General features: G+C 35.4%; 1 protein-coding gene across 9 annotated transcripts in view; it reads left to right on the top strand.

Annotated features, from left to right (window-relative positions):
* Positions 1-19,129, top strand: part of Robo2 (roundabout guidance receptor 2) — a 526,320-nt gene that overhangs the window by 99,069 nt on the left and 408,122 nt on the right. The window lies entirely within an intron of this gene.

The raw sequence follows: 19,129 nt of genomic DNA, 5'->3' as shown, positions 1-19,129 counted from the left end.
TAAATCTCACTTTGGTACTTGGGTAGAATACATTTGTAATTCTTTTGATATGCTTCTTGATTCAGCTCATTAGAATTTTACTGAAGCTTTTCACATTTATATTTATAAGAAATAAAGACATTTGTTACTTATGATACCCTTATTTAGCTTGGGTTTCAGAGAAATACTGGATTGTAAGATACTTTAACATTTTTTTCTTTTGAGTTTTGAGAGATTTTGTGAAGAATTGACATTATGTTTCTTTTAAACATTTGATATAAAATTGGCCTTGAAATATATAAGGTAAACAATATGGAATGGATACATTCGTAGTTCACTTTTCAGTACTATCACAAATTGTGTATTTTTCTGTATACCTTGAGAAAGAAGGCGACAGTTGCTCTTTTGGGTTGGAAACACATGTCAGAAAGGCAGTCTGACTTGAGTTTAGTTTCAAAATGTTGCATGAGATTGTAGATGTCTGCAAATAGATCATTTTACAAACTCTCAATAATTAAATTTATGCCAAATGCCAATTCAATTAAACCACAAGCATCTGTTAGTGTATAACTGCTTGATGAAGCTTTTAATGTAGTGATGTATCCCTGGCATTGGAAAACGACTATTATTTCAGAGAACTCTAACATGTATGCTTTACTCAGTTGTAAGAAGATTCAGCTGTGAATTTCAGGACATTGAATAATAACATTTTTGTTGTTGTTGTTTTTCTGTTATTTTGTTTTTGTTGGTTTTCTTTTTCTTTTTCTTTTTTTTTTCTTTTTTTTTCAAGAGAGGGTTTTTCTGTGTAGCCTTGGTTGTTCTGGACTCACATTGTAGACCAGGTTGGTCTCAGTCTCACAGAGATCTTTCTGCTTCTTCCTCCCTGAGTGCTTGGATTACTGGCAAGTGCCACTTCGCCTGGCTGTATAATAACATCTTAACATTTTGAACCTCCTATAATTATTGTCTAACTTTTCCTGTCCCAGAAATGAACAAACTTCTACTCATCCCTGCACAAATAAATTATTTCATTATAGTCCAAGTTAGTGAATTAATAAATTTAATATAGGGCAACTTATAGTATGAGTGAAGTTACTTACAGAAACATGAGTGACTCAAGAGCAAAACGCGTCACTGAAAACCATGGTTGGTAATCCACATAGTCTGCATCGGTGGGTCTCCCAGCATGCATAGCAGGGTGTCTTTGCTCCCAAACTGTAAAAACTCACATAATTTGGAGGAGGAGCCCGCGAATCTTATACATTTCAGGAACTAGAGTTGTGCACATTTTGCTTCTTGAGTCTTGTAAATTTGTTTACTTCTTGATTTTTAAAGAATGTCATTCTACAAAGAATGACAAATCAGAGGAAATACCTATGCAATATAATACAAGCATTCTCCATTTGTAAAATAATAAAATATTACTTCACTGTGTCCTTGTATGTTTTTTGATGATGTTAAGGAATACTTATGTAATAATTAAAAGAAAAAGGAAAAATAATCCTCACACTTGAGTTTTTCTCTCTCCAAATTTTTTCTTCTTATAGCGACAGTTCACAAAATACGGTTCCAGTACCCGCACACCAATATCACTAAGGTATTAATTAGATTTATTACTAATCCCTTAAATCATTTTATTACATGTATGTATTTATTTTGGTGAGTTGGAGAGAATTCATTATCTCCTTCCAGTATGTAAGTTCTAAAGACCCTGCCCAGGTTGTCAGGCTTGGTGGCAAGCATTGCTAGCCCAATAATACAAATTCTTGACGCTCACTACAAACTTCCAATAATAAAATGGGAGATAAAGCCTGATACAGTTGATACAATTGCTGTAAAGGGCCCATCAAATGTTCCACTGAATTTCAATTTTGTACACTGAATTTGTAAATCCATAGTGTTGTATATCTAATCATTCAAAGATCTAGTATCTAGCTAACATCTTTCTTATTGTTTCTTTTTTGTTTTTATTGTTTTTGTTTTTTAGCTGCTAATCAAAATAACCAATTGATTTTGTGTAATCTTCCAATATATTAACCAAGAACTTACATGTTCAAAAGTTACCATCCTTTATAATCAGGAAGAAGAAATGTCTGAAAAAGTGTTTTGTTTTGTTTTGTTTTTCTCAATACAAACTCTATTTAGCTGAACCAACATCCAGTAAGTTTGATTTATTTAGTTATATATTAGCAGTTTAATAATTTTCTAAGTCCAAGGTGACTTTCCAGGGAAAGAAACCTACAGCATGGGTATCCTTGAAGATTTCTTTGTTTTGCATATGGGAGGAAGGCAATTCTATATATGTATCGTTGGCACCACTGTGGAATGGATAAAGAAACACAGAAGACAGTTGAAGACCATGGGGGCCATGGAAATGAAGGATTTCTATATTCCCCATTTTTCATCTCCTGCTTTTGAGTTGATTGACTACCCTGCTTCACTTCCTCGTATGTTCAGTGGATCTTGGAAAGAATTTTATTGTGTCTTTTAAAACGAATAGTAAACAAAACTTTGGCACAGATCGTATTTTTATATTAGTGTCTACCCTTATTTGGTGCCAGAGGGAAGGAATGACTATGTTTATATTATTTTTTAGTAGATGCTTATTTAGTAATATCATAGGAACTGGGGAACAGAGGCAACAGCAGTATAAGTAGTATTGATGGTAAAATACATCAGTGGCTGCCCCAGCTATATACATACGGCTTTCAATATCAGATGTTTTAAAATAAATAAAAGGCTTTGTGGAGAAACATTAAAATCAGCACTCAAAGCTCTCTTATGAAATAAACTACGTTCAAGTCACCTACTCTCTAAATATAGTCTTTAAAGCTATATTCAGCTGCTCTTCCCCTGCAGGCTGACCTCGGAGGTAAACAAGACCAAAGTGTTGATATTATTAAATACTTAAGCTGCTCATAAAGTGAAACCCAGTAACATCTGTGTCTGTATCAAAGAAACGTGTTGCTACTAAGGAGTACTTATAAGTTTCTCAGTGGATCCAGGGGTCAGGGCAGCCTTCCTGGGATAGTCCTTTCTATATTTTTCTAAAGTAACTTACTTAGCTTTAGATAGTCATGGCTTAGAAAAAGGCCTGTTCAACCACTAGTGTAGTTCAGTGTAGAGGAAACAAATGTCTTCCCACATGAAGTTAGTTAGTACATGTCATTGGGTATACTGTGGGAGAGAGTGAAATTCTGTAAAAAAATAAATGGTTTGCAAATCAAATACATTAATAATAGATTTTCGTGATGTGTTTTCAAATAAGGGTAAGAATCAGACCAGGTGATAAAATGCTTCTTTATTCTTTGCAACTCAAGAGATGTTTTCACATGAGACAATAAATGGCTACGCTGGGTATTAGCTGACAACTGAGGTATGCACTAAGAGACTCCCATGAAGAGTTTGTCTTCTGACGTGCTGAATTGCCCCAGTGATTGGCAGCTTAATAAAATCTGTGAGTGTGCAGCACTCCGCCTCTGATGGTATATACGAGAACTGCCACCGTCTGATGAATCACTGAGGAAAATGGGAAGTGACACACGGCACTTCCTGCAGTGGCTGGACACACTGACAGCATCAATAGAAAAACACATCACGGCCTCTAAAATGCCACATTTTGGGCATTTACCCTGAATAAGACATGAAGCTCTTTAAGGAAAGCAGTAGTATGTTATCATTAAGGGCCAGCTGACAGAGAGGCCCGGGTGCTTTGAACTCTCTCTAGTCATCATTCTTAATTTCTTCTCTTCTTGGACGGAAAGCCCACCCACATGGGCCCCGAGCAAGGCAGGGGCTATTGCACGTTTTAACATCTCATTGATAGATTGATTTCATCAACACCCATCCTGGCTCCTGTCCACTGGGAGTAGCTCCTGTTCTCATTAGGGTCCTATAATGTCTGTGGCTAACATTGTTCTCATGCAAATAGAATGACACAGAAGATAAGTGCCATGAAAATTCAATTTCCCCCGACCATCATTACCTCTTTTCTTTTAGTTATTCCCACTCCAGTCTGCAGGAGGTAATGTGTGCAATCTGCTGGTACTTCTGCAAGATGATTACTGCATTTTGGTAATGAATTTCCCAGCACTAGGGGGTGTTTTAGCAGGTTCCCTGGTTTACCTAATGTGAACTTGGCAGCACTCCTTCCTCAGCCTTGGCCCACTGGGTTTTCACTATGGTGGCTGCCTTATTTGTAGGACTTGTTTCCAGTACTTTTCCATCTTTAATCACCAGTATCCCATTTGGGGTAGAACAGATGATTTGCTCAATGCTGTCTGGAAAATAAATCAAGATTTATATCTACTCATCTAAATCAAAGGAGAAAACCCACGCAAAAGATGTATAATCTCTCTGTATATTCTGTCAGTAAATGCTGATACCGTAACTAGATTGTAAATCCAGCTTATTTCATGTAAACATATTAAAACGATAAATGCATTTAAGCAAAATAAATTACGTTTTACAACTGCAAAGAATTCCTTTGTGAGGTCAATGTAAGAATGAAAGAATTAATGAGGTGCATTTCCAATTCCCATATTTTATACTATTTTTTATATTTTAAGGTTTTTCAACAGTGTAGTTAAATATGTAAAGACTACATTATCAACCATTTGTCATATTTTAGAAGCTTTTTTCTTTGCTGAAATGATGCTCCTTCTATGTGGTTGTTAGTCTGAGAATTAGCTGTAAGAAATGGAAAAAACACATTTAAAAAAGAAAAAAAAAGGATTTGGAGGCACTATGCAAATTTATCAGACATAACATATTTGTAGATTCGTGTTACAGTATGTGTATTATACTTCTTGTTGTGAATGTTATGCCTATAGTACTTGAAAAGGACTACAAAATAGGGTACTTTCCAATGATACTTATGTGAAATGTATTTCCTAAATAGAAAAAGCACTACGTAGGGCCACTGTAAGTACTATATAGACAAGTATTTCAAAGATTTTAGAGTTATTTGTAAGTTAAATTTTTCATTCGTCTTGGAGCATAATTCTCCTTACCAATAATAGAGGACTGCTTCCAGAAGTATATTTATGCTATTCTACTTACATGATCTTGAGTTAGTCTCATTGACTTCATTAACAGAATCTATTAAGTTTTCCTGCTGAGTTGTGATCATTTATTAAATAATTTAAATTTATAAATACTCCGCAATTAGAGTTATTGATATGATAAACTAAGAAGTCCTTTCTCTACTTGAATTATTTCATGTTATCCAACTCTATGTGGCACATATGTGAAATGAAGTTTACCAGTCGTGATAAAAACTGTTCAGCATTTCTAATAGATCTACCATGCAGCTTAGATGTGAATAGTTGCTTATGTGCTGTAGAGGACATCCTATTTGAATTTTAGTTTTAGCATTGCTACTACAAGTTAGATCCTGATCACGTAATTACTATATTCTTAGCATGTAATTACACAGCAGTTACAGTTTATATTGGCCTAGAGAAATACAGATACTGTAATTTTAAGCTAAAAACTACAGCTTGAGTGTGAAATTGTTGGTCGATGTAAAATTGCCCGTGTTTTGAGATTGCTCTCCTGAAGAGTCATCTACAGCTATGATAATTTTCTCCATTCCCTATGGAATTAAAATATGTAAAGTGTTATTAAAGCATCCTTTATGGCTGAATGGTTAACTGGTTACACAGACAGGTAAAAAAAAAAAAAAGAATACTCCACTGGGGTGGAAGGAGTTTGTAATTACGAGTCTTCCTTCCTGGAAGCTTCATAGGCCTCCCTGCTCAGAAAGACGAAGCCCATCGGGGTATGATCACCCAATGTCCTGAACCAACAGGAGTTTAGTTGTCTATTTAGGTGTTGAGAAAAAACATTTTATGAACACAGTACTATTTATTTGATTTTTGCATTTTAAAATTTATTTATCTATTTATTTAGTTATTTATTATTACAATTTATTCACTTTGCACCCTGGCTATCGCCTCCCCCGCATCTCCTCCCAATACCACTCTCCCTCTCTCTTCTCCTCCCATGGACCTCCCTTAATCCACTGATAGGGGAGGTCCTCCTCCCCTTCTCTCTGACCTAGCCTATCAGGTCTCATCAGGACTGGCTGCTTTGTTTTTCTCTGTGGCCTGGAAGGCTCAAGGAAACATCCACTGAGTTCATGTCAGAGAAGGCCCTGATCCCCTTACGAGGGTATCCCACTTGAAAACTGAGCAGGCTGTAGACTTCATCTGAGCAGGGGTTTTAGGTCCTCTCCATGCATGGACCTTGGTTAGAGTACTGGTCTCTGCATGCCTTCCTGGGCCCATGTTTTTGGCTCTGTTGGCCTCCTTGTGGAGTGTCTGTCCCTGCCAGCTCTTTCTAACTACCCCTTCTTCAAGGTTCCCTGCACTCTGCCCAAAGTTTGACTAAGAGTCTCAGCATCTCCTTCAATACCCTGATAGGTAGAGTCATTCAGAGTCCTCCTGTGGAAAGCACCTGACCTGTTCTCTGTCTTCTCCTTCTTCTAATGTACATCCTGTTTGCCCTCTGGATTTTTGCTTCTTTAACATGAAGCACATCTTGGAAAAAATTGAGCCTCAGCTCTATTTCTACGATGCTTTATTCACATATAGAGCATTATGAACTATTCAGTCATAGACTTCATTTGACTATACTCCCATGGCTGATAATTTATCATAGTATAAGCATCTCCTGTGACCGCTCCTCAAGCAGTGTTTAGATTCCACATATATTGTAAACATGGCATTAAAACATGCTGTATGAAACATGAAGGTTGAAAAGAAAAAAGTAATCAGCTAAGAATAGATGCCATCTGCATGCTGGCAATGAGGACTTGGACTGTAACTGTAATAGAGTTGAATGCAATGCATTTATAATTGGGAGATTGACAATAATTTTGCCTTAACAAATATTGACAGGACATATTTGGATATAATCCATACAAGAATGAATATAAAAATAATCCTGTTGGAACAATTAATATTGTCCTATTTGTTTAATTAAAATAACTCTCAAGCAGATGAACAACTGTTCCAATGAGTAAAATCAAAAAAATATTACTTTACAAATGCCGAATTTAGTATCTTCCTGTACTTGGGTGATGAAATATGAATAGTACACACATGACTTTTATTAGTCCTATTCCTTTTTCTCTGCTTAGACGTGACAAAGCAAAGATAAGTAACAACTCTATTATTTATTTATTTATTTATTTATTTATTTATATAATTATCTATCTATCTATCTATCTATCTATCTATCTATCTATCTATCTATTTATTTATTTATGGCAGGCTTTTACTGTGTAGCCTTGGCTGTCCTGGGCTCACTTTGTAGACCAGGCTGGCCTCTAACTTACAGAGATCCTCCTACCTTTGTCTCCTTGAGTGCTAGAATTACAGGCATGCACCATCACACCCAGCTAGCTGTCTGTTTTTAAATAAATCAAATATTTATCCTTCCTGGGTTATATGTATTTTCCTTTTGCCTGGTAATCCTTATAATGTCTTAAAGTATTAAGTAGTGCAAGTATGAAGGCTTAGCATTAGTGCTTGGAGGCACACTTAGAATCCTTAGAATTTTTTCTTTGGAGGGTCCATAAAAGTTGACGTTGCCAACTTTTTGCTTTGTAAGTCCAATGTAATGCTTAATTTACAAGCAGAACTCTTGCATAATTAAGGGACTGATCACCAGACATGCACAGAAGTAATCATACTAATGATTATCAAGTGTTTTACTTACTCTGCAAAATATTTGTAATAACTAAAGTTTTCATCAGCTTTGTACTGTGCCATAGAGCAGGATAGGAGGACCCACTCTTTTTATTTTATTTTATTTTATTTTATTTTATTTTATTTTATTTTATTTTATTTTAACCACAGGTCATTCATTTGTATCCCAGCCTTAGCCCCCTCCTTTTTTCCTCCCAATCCCACCATCCCTCCCTCATCTCCTCCCTGCCTTCTTCCAAGTCCACCAATAAGGGAGGTCCTCCTCCCCTTCCAACTGACCCTTGCCTATCAGGTAACTTCAGGACTGGCTGCAATGTCCTTATCTGTGGCCTAGCAAGGCTGCTCCTTCTTCATGAAGGAGGAGGAGATCAATGAGCCAGTCACTGAGTTCATGTCAGAAATAATCCTTGTCTTCCATACTAGGGAACCCACTTGGATACTTAGCTACTATGGGCCACATCAGAGCAGGGGTTTTAGGTTATATCCATGCATGGTTCTTTGTTGGAGAAACAGTCTCACAGAAGGCCCCTGTGCCTTTATATATTTGGTCCTTGCGGAACTCTTATGACAGGCTTGTGTATAGATGAAGTGCTATGCAGTGCTATTGTGGATGTTATACTGGACTAATTACCTGAGATGCTCCCACTGCTATAATAGTAATTGTGCATGGATTTATATATGTTTATTTTTATTGTGCACAGATACATGTAGCACCATCAACACGTGGAGGAAACTTTCACTTGCTGACAACTTTCAGTAGATAGTTCTATTTTTCCACCATGTGAGTTCCTGGGATAGAACTCAGGTCACTGAAAAGGGCACCTTTGCCTACGATCCTAGTTTACTTTGTCTTTCTGTGATAAAACACCATGACTAAAAGCAACTTGAGAAGGAAGGGGTTTGTTTCACTTGCATGGCCCAGTCATGGCCCATCATAGTGAAAAAACCAAGGAAGGAACTCAAGCAAGGCAGAAACATGAAAGCAGGAATCAACTCAGAAACCACAGAGCAACTCAGCTGAGTGGCTTGCTCCTCAGCTTATGTAGTAGGCCTTTTCCAGGACCCAGGGTTTCCTCCCAAGGTCTAGCATAGCTCCCAGTGGTCTGGGCCTCCTTTATCAATTAACAATCAAGAAAATGCCCCATAGACTTGCCTACATTCAATCTGTTGGAGGAATTTTCTCAATTGAATTTTTCCTCTTTTCAAATGACTCTAGCTCCTGTCAAGTTACAAACAGAGCAAACAATAAAAACAAAACAAACAAACACAAAACCCTAACCTAACCAACATTCTCACTAAGAGATGTTGTCATTTTAAGAGATCTGTGTTATTTTTATATAACTTCATATGAATATTCAATAACTTCACAATGAAAGATGATCTTTAATAAAAATATGTGACATATGTATAAGAGCCGAATGTATAAAATAAAGTATAAAGGAATTCTTTTTAGTATTGTTTCAACATTGAAAGGATTCTATGCCCATAGTTTTCACACTAAAAGAATTTGACTAGGCCTGGAGATTTCTAAAAAATCTACCTATGAATTTTCATGTTGAGTACATCGATGCGCAAGTGCCCAGACGTGAGCAGGAGCATTTTATATGTTGCAATAGTGTGTATTAAACCCTGGGATGTTCACCTGCTCAAAAAGCCTATACCACTGAGTTACACCCAAGTCCCTAGTTTGATTAAACTTGTGGGATCACATGAATATTATGTAAATATAGCTGGGTTATTTTTTACTTTTATACACTGAACGTATCTGCAATAGGAGTAGGAATTTTATGCAATTCACCATGACACCCACTGTAGAGGCTTATTGATGCTTTATCCCAATGCTTACAAGACCCAACAGGACATCTGCCTCTTTCTGCAACTCTACGGAGATAGACCCTTTCCTTCTCTGTACTTTCCCTACTTTGACAAGTCAAAAATATTCCTAAGTCTAAAGAGCAATATAATATTTATATGCATTCATATAGTGGGATTGTTTGTTATTTCTTGGCTGAAATATCTATATTTGTTCCTCTGTGTACACTTATATGTACTAGTTGAGTGTTATTTGCTGTTAGTGACAATTTTTTTTTATTATACTAACTTATATCTCCTAAGACTGTGTGCTTTCTTCTATGGAGTTACTATAAATTTTCAGTTAGAAAATTTCCTATCAAATCCACATAAATTATGACTCCATATCCAAAGATCCCTACATTTTTTTCAAGTATATGCATTGTATTTTAGAATATATTTGTGTTTCTTCATTTGTGCATGCCTCAGTGAGAGCCTGGAGGTCACAGGTCAATATGTCAACATTGATTCTTTCCTGTGGTGGGCCTAGGGATTGAACACAGATTGCCAGGATTGGCAACAGTGTCTTTCACCGTTGAGATATGTTACTGTCTCGTATGCAGCATATTTTTGATAGGGTATTCAATTCTGCATTATACATTACTTTTACCTATTCCATGTTTCAATTCCTGTTTATGTATCTTCTCTTTCCTTTACATTTCTTTAATTTGATAAAGAAAACAGTGATTAGAATTATTTGGTTTTGTGACATGGAAGTTTTTGCATTGTCCAGTTTAGTTGTTTTGTATACGAATGCCTTATAAATAATAAGGACTTGAAGAAATTGTTGCTCATTGAGATAAATTATTGCATATTGCAGTTTAATTTATTATCCCTTCATTATATTGTCAAATAATGGATCCAGATTAGGAAGTGATTAGAATGACATGTTTCTAATTTTAGAAGAAAATACATGTACACAGGCAAGTTGGCTGACTTCTGGGTTGGTTTGGATGAGAATGGCCCACATTGCCTCATATATTTGAATATTTGCTCTCTTGTTGGTGAAAGTGTTTTGGGAAAGACTAGGACAAGTGACCTCATTGAGGAAATATGTCAGTGTAGGGCTTTGAAGTAGCAAAAGCCCATGCGTGGCCCAGTCTCTCTCTATTCCTCTAACTTCAGGATAGATGTAATCACTCAGCTACTGCTCCAGCACCATGCCTGACTACCTACTACTGTGCTCCTCGCGATAATAGCCATGGACTCTAACCATCTAAAACTGTAAGCCATCACCCAATCAAATTCTTTCTTCTATAAATTGCCTTGGCTTTGACATCTCTTCACAGCAATAGAAAAAAATAATTAAAACAGCTTCTTTATACATTAAAATCTCTTTGATGTAAACAGACCAGAGTAAGTTGTATTGCTAAATTAGTTTCGTATTAAATTTTTATATGTTACCACAGTACCATATTTCTAAAAGTGTTTCCACCCTAAACAACAGCAATAAAACACACGACAGCAATGCTTAATCATCTTCTGTGTTTAGAGTAAGATATAATGGCATAATCTTACATATGGGAAATGATATTTCCCAAAGGGTTTCAGAACACAATTTACAGAAGTGCTATGGCCAAAGCTATATGCAGCTTAACTATTTCAAACTTTCAAACCATAAAACTGTCTTTTGAAAAGCTGACGTATCATTTCCAAGAAATTAGAAATTCTTAGTTTTGTGTTTTACACATACTTGAGAATTTTTCTTCTTTCCAAGGTTAAGGAGGAAGACTTGGGTGGCATTATTCTCTACATATTAATTTTCTGCATGTATTTTATTTCATAAATAAATGTTTTCAGTGTTCCTCAGGAAGATTCAAATGTCATAGCTTAGACCTTCAGAATGCATTGTAGTGTTAGAAAAATAGAACACAGGAACACGTCTTCCAGAATGAGTCAGAAATGTTATACCGATGATAACATAGATATTTTATTGTGATATAGAATCCCGTGTCTCTTCTTATATAACAGCTTTGTCAAATGTTATTCCGATCACTCTGGATAACAACTATTGAGAACACACGATGTTATTTCTACATTGTCTTTAAAGAGTATCAGTATGGCGTCTCTCTACTAGTCTGCAGGTCATGTGAAATTTGCACAGCAAAAATCTGAGGGTGCAAATAAATTCATCTTCAGCTTGATGAGAGACATGAGATCTGTGAGTCAAATGAGAAGAGTTAATGAAATTAATGCAGTGCCTTGAAAAGGGTGTTGTAATGTGTTAATTTGCTTCTCATAAGGTAGATTTCAAATATCCTCATTAACTTATTGTGCCCATTTAATAAAGTGAAGGGTACAGTGATCTCTCAAATGGGTTGGCATTCCTAGAGGATTTCCCTGAACATTCCAATTGCCTCCAGATACATGACAGTCAAGGCAGGATAACATAACAAAGAGAGATCTCATTTTTGATGCTATCCTCAGTCCTGGGAAATTTTATTACAAATGCACACCTCATGAGTATGTAGCATTAAAAGGAGCATACTTCTGTAATTTCTATTTTATGGAGCTGCTTGACCTCCATATGGAGATCTACCCAATTATATTGCCCATTATTTCACTTTAAAACTAACAGGGACAATGTGGCTTCCTAAAAATTATGACCCGAACAAGGTAACACTAAAAAACATGCTAACAGGGCAGGAAGAAATCTCCTGTGTCCCTGCCCTAGACAAAAAACTTCAGGCAACTAAGGAATCCTGAGAACAAGAGAAATAGTCTTCCCCAGTGAAAAGTCACCCAGTTATTTAGCCAATACCAAGTGGTCTGCCCTGAAAAGATAGAAATACTGCTAACAATATATGGAATGATCATATATGTGATATATATATTTTATTTTGATAAATTTTATATTATATTTATTATATATTGATATAACATATTACATATATATAACATATAATATATATCAATATATAATAAATATATTTATATTATACTTCAAAGAAAAGATTATCTTTGTCTCTAAGTGTCAGTAGAGAGAGAAGAACGGCAGTGAGTTCATTTCCAGTACTCGAGAAAAGCTGAAATGAGTACAGAAGAGGACTTCTGATTTCCTTTTTATAGTGCTCTGATAGTGTCTGTATGTACATGTAAATATTTAGACTTCGGATTTAACAATATATGGGTATATGGAATGTACATCTGTATTTTTTCTGGATGAGGTTATGAATACGCACTTAGTCTATGTTATAGGTAAAATGGTTATTTAATATTCTATTAACCTTACAATTTAAGTTGAATAATTGAATACATTTTTAGCTTTCACTGTCTAAAATAGCTCTTTGTTTGAGTATTTGTCATTTAGTTTTTCAAGCTTTCATAAATATTTTTTTTCTTTTTCTTTCTTTATTTTTTGCTTGCTAGGCAGAGTCTGTCAATTAAAATAAAATTAAAAAGCAACCATAAGACTCTTAATTTGGTCATTGTTTATAAAGCATCCTTACCAGGTAAGATATGTTAATTTATTTGCCAAAATGAAAGTTCCTGTATTTTAATAAAAGTATCACATGCCAAATAGGATAAAAGCTTATATTGTGGGAGTTCTGTGCCTCTTTTTTTGAAAATCGCCTTGCACTTATAAGAATCATTTTTCTGCTTCTAATTTGAAAATCACTTTCCCACCTGTAAACTAAGTGATGCACCTTTGCCATTTCAATTGAACCTTTTCAGAAACTGATCTGGTGATCTATATTAGAAAGCTTCTGAAATTATGACTGGCTTGATGTTAAATTTTTTCCTTTTGTTTTGATTTGTTTTTCTAAAGGTAAAGGTCATTCCAAGAAGGTAGTTCACGAGTCAAAAGTGTTCCATAAGGTTGGGAATCACAATAAAAACAGAGACAGTTTCCCCACAGGGGGACCGAGATGGGCAGGAGACTTCTGACTGCAGTCCTACAAGGGACTCAGGTCTCAGGGGGTGGGATTGGATCTGACAGTGATTGGCTCCCCTTGACTGATTCTCCTCTTTTTACCTTGCCCTGGTCCATGAAAAGAGCGCACATCAGACTCCTCCTGACACCAGGGAGGCTTCATAAATCAGCCAGTGAGTGCTCTGGCATGGACCTCTAGCCACAGCCTTCCCTCCAGACATGACACCTGTCACCTTTTAAAGAGTGCACATTTTCTGTCACTGTAGCTGAGCCCTGTCCCTTCCTTACCCATTCCCATATTCTGTTTCAGTGGCATTATCAGGATGGCTGTCCATAGGACTCAATCACTGTCATTCTGGTTTTAGTTGCTTTATGTTTATGCCCTCCAAATTAGGATTCCCAAGTCAACGTTGTCTAGACAGTTAATAACATAACGGATCATACAAGCTATATTACATTAAAAAACATAGTATGTTAAATGGCCATAATTGTTTGTAAAGTCAGATCTAATATGAATTGGTAATTTTTGGTAAAACATTGTATTTAGTGGTGTTATGAATTATTAAGTGTCTTAAGATATAGTGAATAAAGGGCAAATATTACAGATGTCATAAAATTGTAAGCCTTGAACTAAGTCAGTAAACCTTGTGTAGTTATTTTCATTGAATATATCCTTTTAGTAATAAACCAGTCTTAATTTTGCAAAATGTAGCTGAGTTTTGTACTGTGAGCTATATAAATACCTTTGTGGAATCTGTCTACTTACGGAGAAGGGTCATTTAAAAGGCTTGCAAAGAGTTGACAAGTCACTAACCTGCTTCCACAGAAGCATATGTTGGCAATGTATGCATGTTAATGCCATTAAAATGAAATAATGAACAGAAAGGACATTTCTGTCCTTTCCCAAATTAGTGTTTGAAATATTATTTTGAATTCTCTAAAGCAAATGAAAACCACAATGTGTTTATAATGGGAGGTATTAAGTGCAAAATACAAGAAGAGGGTCTTTAAAAGGGACAGAGAAAAAAGTCAGTTTCCTATTGATTGCACTATGGTGGGATAAATGTGTGGCTTCTGCCTTTAATGGAAGTTGATTGTTCAGGGATGTGCTGGCGAGACTGGTCGATGCTTGAGCTGTTGTTTACTGGGAAGGACAATATCAATTTTCCAGAGGGATGATTGGTGGGACGTCAAGGCTGTCACCCTTCTCTCCTCGTCACTGACAGACAGCCCAGTGACAATTACCAGAAAGGGACATTGACTGCATTGGCACATACACCAGAGGATGTAACTGGCAAACAAAAAGAGAGGAAGGCACTCCTGTAAAAAAGAGATAATCAGTAGTTGTCAGGACTGGTTACATATATGATGACTGAATAACAGGACCACAGTGCACTGCGCTCCCACTGAGGGACCTCAGGACTGGTTCATCCTGCTAGGGAGATTAATTTGAAATGTTTGGGGGTGGCACTCATTGATGGAATTATTTTTCTATCCCAGATACTATCATAACAAAAATGTTTGGATTTACTTATTTTTATTTTCTTTGGGCTAAAAGAGATTTCTGAAATTATACTGAGGTTGGAAGTTGATGCTTTCGCTGGGCCAGAATGGTCATATGTGACCTGTCTTCTAGAGTTACCTTTCATGAGTTTTCCTTCTGGGCTCAAGTGAACTGGCTTAAGCTCAATCCACAAGAAACAAGAGAGCTGCCTGAGAAGTAATCCTGAAATCCAGCAGTAAGCTCTGTGTAGACAGATAATGTCCAAAAAACATATTATATCTTGCTTTCTAGAAAGCTTTTCTTTTTGTCTCATCTTCCATGCCAATGCTAAATAATGTCAAATAAGTTTAAACACGTAACATCAAGACTTGCTATACCTACATTCACATGCAGACAAACTCAACAACCAAATGAACCAGATCACCCTAAAACATCAGAGCATCCAGGTAGCTACATTTGTTTTTCTCTGTCTGCCAGAAACTATTCTTTGGGTTCATTAGCAAAAGTAATTTATTTAAATCACTATGTCCATTCATCCAGCATCTTTGTAGCACGACATTCTACTGGAATGTTACTATTTGCTAAAATTCACAGAAATAGCTTTAATATAGTCAGACTTCAACATTTTAATTTTGTAGAAATATCTCTCCCCACCAATACTTTCAGAACATCAAGGTGATGATAATTATGCATATGCTGAAAAAAATACAAATAGCAAAGTTACAATACTGTCAAGTGATCACCTATGAAGGGGTTTCTGATTCAGCTTCTAGGATGCCCACTCAAAAGTTATCATTAATTTCCTCCCACAAAACATGGACTAATTGATTTCCTATTTTACTCATTAAAAATAGATACTGAACTTTTCAGAAGATTGTCTCAGAAACCCAAAGCATTCTCAGGTCCTCTGGGATATTATCAACTGACCGTTGCATCAAGCTTGGAATAGTGACCCTCCTTCTTGTCAAGACTGAAGTATTTATCCCCTCTCCCAGCAGATAAACATTTGCAAGGCAAATAATAAATTAGCCATTAATCAGAAGAATGTTTGTATTCGATGAACTCTAAATGGAGTGGCAATGTTAGGTAGATAGACAAGGTAAATCAGCAAAGGCAGAATCAATCACCAGAAACAGCCTCCTGTAGTTTAGAAGGCATAAGCTATCACACTGAAAGATTTTCAAAAGGAAGAACATTTTTTTAAAGAAATAAAAATGACCGATTATCAAGGTGTAGATGGATTTTAAGAACAAATTATGAAGTCACACTCTTCATGTGTATTTATGCCTACAGCCTAAGACTATGTTGTTAAGAAGTTGGATTGAGGTCACATTTATATTTCAAAGCTTTGCTGATTTAATTCTTGAGACGTAGGAAAGGCTTTATATTTCTTGAAAATTTCCTGTGTCATTATTCTTTTTAAAATGAAGGATCTGTCAGGTATATAGTTTCAAACACAAGAAGTGGTCTCAATGGTGTAATAGCCTATCTTCTTAATGTGTTTGTCAGTACATATTGAAACGCAGAGACTTCTGGATTCCAACTTTTAGAACTCCATGTGCTTTTACTCAATTACTTAAAAATCATGTGATCTTGTGAAAGTTACTTCACCTTTAACTCCATAATTTTCTGACATATAAAATAGTCCTGCCACTTCCATTTTCATAGAATGCATAAGCATGTCACATAAATTAATTCTATTTTTTCAGATTTTGATATTTCTAAAAATCAGTTATATCTCATGTTTCTGAAGATTAGATCTAATAAGTTAGAAATGGATATCTTGTTTCTGAAGATAATATAGCTAAAAGGATTGAGAGGCCCAGTAATGATGAGAAGGCAATATTATCTTCCGCTATTCCCCTGAGGTTAGAAAGTACAACCTTTGTTTTCTTAGAATTAACCATCAGGGAAATTGCTCTTGACTCCAAACACCTACCATCTGGCACATTCTGTCTTTGCATTGACACACACAGTGCTTTAGGCTTTCTGAAAGGTAGGTGTTCAATGACTCCTGGAAGCTCCAAATGCTTGTTCAATTATGTACTCACAACTACAGGAAAGAATGAAAATGCAGCGCAACCCTACTACTGGGAGCTTGCTTTGCAAGCTCCTCTGCTTCTTTTCACTCCCTTTCTTCCCTTGAGTGTAATTCTATGCCCAAATTAGTTTTCCTAGACTACGAAATTTGTGAAGTGATAACACCTTTTAACCAAGATATTAACTGGGTCATAGATATCCCATCCCCATAGTTCTTTTGGATTACAAAAAATAAATAAATAAATAAATAAATAAATAAATAAATAAATAAATAAATAAATAAATAACATTAGTCAGGAGTTTTAAATGAATACTTCAGGTATTGATTAACATTGCCTCAAGCGGAATATAATTAATTTTTTTTTTAATTTAGAAGATAGACATTATATTAATCTAGGAAAAGGAGTCTTCATAGAATATTTCTACTATGAAAAACATTTAACATAATATACTTTATTTAGCTGACTTTCTAATACCACTCACTATAGTTCTTCTTGGTTAATTTATCTCTAGTTAATCACTCCTATTTCTGCGCAATATATTTGTATATGGAATATGTTACCTACTTTATAACCTTTAACATAGATTTCTTGGAAAAATTGTTTGGTTTTCCTATTACCTCCAGATTTTTTCAAATACCCTTTATCACTTTCTTTCAATTCTGTCCTGATGTTCCTGTCTAAGACTAGCTTTCTCTTCTCTTCTTACTTTCACTTCGTGCCTATTAGATGCCTTTCCACTCAGTCCCATATTGTTTTTCTACCTTAAACCAGAAAATGAGTGCTCCTAACTTCATCCTAACAGACATCCTTGAACATGTGGTCAAACAAAAATAAGAACCATAAAATTGACTTGACACTGTATATTAATTAACATATACACTGAAATTATAATTTATTCAAGATCTACACTTGCACACCAATACATACACATAACTTGTCAATCAATAAATATAATATTGAAAATAAAATAAAATCTCCAGGACACACTTACCACACACACTAATAAATAGAATTAAGTGCTTCTGATTAACAAATGGATGACATAAAACCATTAAAGATGAAAATAGAAAATAACACCAAATTATTAAATTTTATACACTGATGAGAGCATTTCATATAGACACTTTTTAACTTGTTTTAGATATTTCTTTTCCTTCTATACATAGTATACATAGCTATATGTTAGCATATGTATGTTCTTAATAACTGTGTGTGTGTTCTTTTATATCTAAATTGGTTATTCATATGGCTCATGTTGCCAGTGTTTTTCTTCAAAACATTGAAAATATAAAGCTGTTTTACAAAATCTTGCATAATCAAACCCCAAAGATCTTTAATATTTTAATCATCACCCAGGTACTTGCTTTAGATATAGTTTGTGTATTTCCTTAACATTAGTTTCAAAACTTCTGGTCACTTGCTAATAGCCCTTCACTTCTCAGGAGATTGAATTGCTTTGGGAAAACTTAGTAACAAAGCCATTGAATTGAAAAAGAAAAGTGTTAAGAAGAAGCCTTGAGTACACAGCCCCTATTCAGTTCTTTCCTACATTTCCATGCAAGTGTTTTTTATTCCTTCACATAGTAGATGAACCAATACCTGTAGGTACATGGGTATTTGACAAAAACTGTTTTGAAAAAAAATGAGGAAGATAAGAATAATATTAAATATTAATATTAGGATCTGCAATATGCAGCTAATCAAGAAAGTCACATGTGAAATTTGCAAGCCACAAGACAAAAACAAATGGGATTAAAAAGAATGGGACAATACACAAGTTGCTTAGGCAACTCAGCATGAATGTTTTCAAAGGGTGTAAACTAACAATGTATAATACTCTATTCAGTCCTCTAGTTTGGGGACAAAAAAACAAACTGTGACTATGTGTTTATGTGTTTGACTTAGAATGTTGAGCACTACATAATGAAATTGAGGCCTTAGGCAAGGCCTAAGTGTGATATAATATAAGCTATTCCTAGTGCCTTAAAAAACATGCATTTAAATTCAGTTCTGAAAAACTGTAGTTGCTTTCCACTAAAATGCAAACGAGAAAGAATAAACATTAGATAAAGACATAATTAAGGCTTTGAAAGAGTCCAGGTGGGGCAATTCTAGACCACTACTGTTGGTTTAAACTGCCTCTTAAAAGTTGGCTCCCCCTTTC

Source organism: Psammomys obesus, unplaced genomic scaffold (genome assembly GCF_907164565.1).
Source record: "Psammomys obesus unplaced genomic scaffold, mPsaObe1.curated_primary_1811, whole genome shotgun sequence".
Classification (NCBI taxonomy): Eukaryota; Metazoa; Chordata; class Mammalia; order Rodentia; family Muridae; genus Psammomys; species Psammomys obesus.
Note: the sequence above shows the minus strand (reverse complement) of the source record. Positions and strands in the feature narration are given on the sequence as shown.